A 316-nucleotide genomic window follows, 5' to 3' on the forward strand; every position below is an offset into this window, starting at 1 on the left:
TACCGAAAAGAGGGAACCGTAGGATCCTAACCGGTGTCGCTCTAATCAACTTTAACATGCCCCCATAAAATTTAAAGAACTTCAACCATAGGGCCACCTTATTTAACATCATAACTTGACACATTAGAAAACTCAAACTCGTTGATGCAGGGATCTTGGAGCTAGCATGATAGGCAGCACAACCATCTTCAACAGCAAAACATGTTTTCCCCAGCTAAACCAATCTTCCTTCCTTAGACTTAAACAACAAAGTCATAGGACTTCGAGGTTGCTTCCTTATGCAACGTAAATCCTCACCTTATCTTTAGGCCTTTGT

The sequence above is a fragment of the Phalaenopsis equestris genome, unplaced genomic scaffold (genome assembly GCF_001263595.1).
Source record: "Phalaenopsis equestris unplaced genomic scaffold, ASM126359v1 Scaffold202915, whole genome shotgun sequence".
NCBI lineage: Eukaryota > Viridiplantae > Streptophyta > Magnoliopsida > Asparagales > Orchidaceae > Phalaenopsis > Phalaenopsis equestris.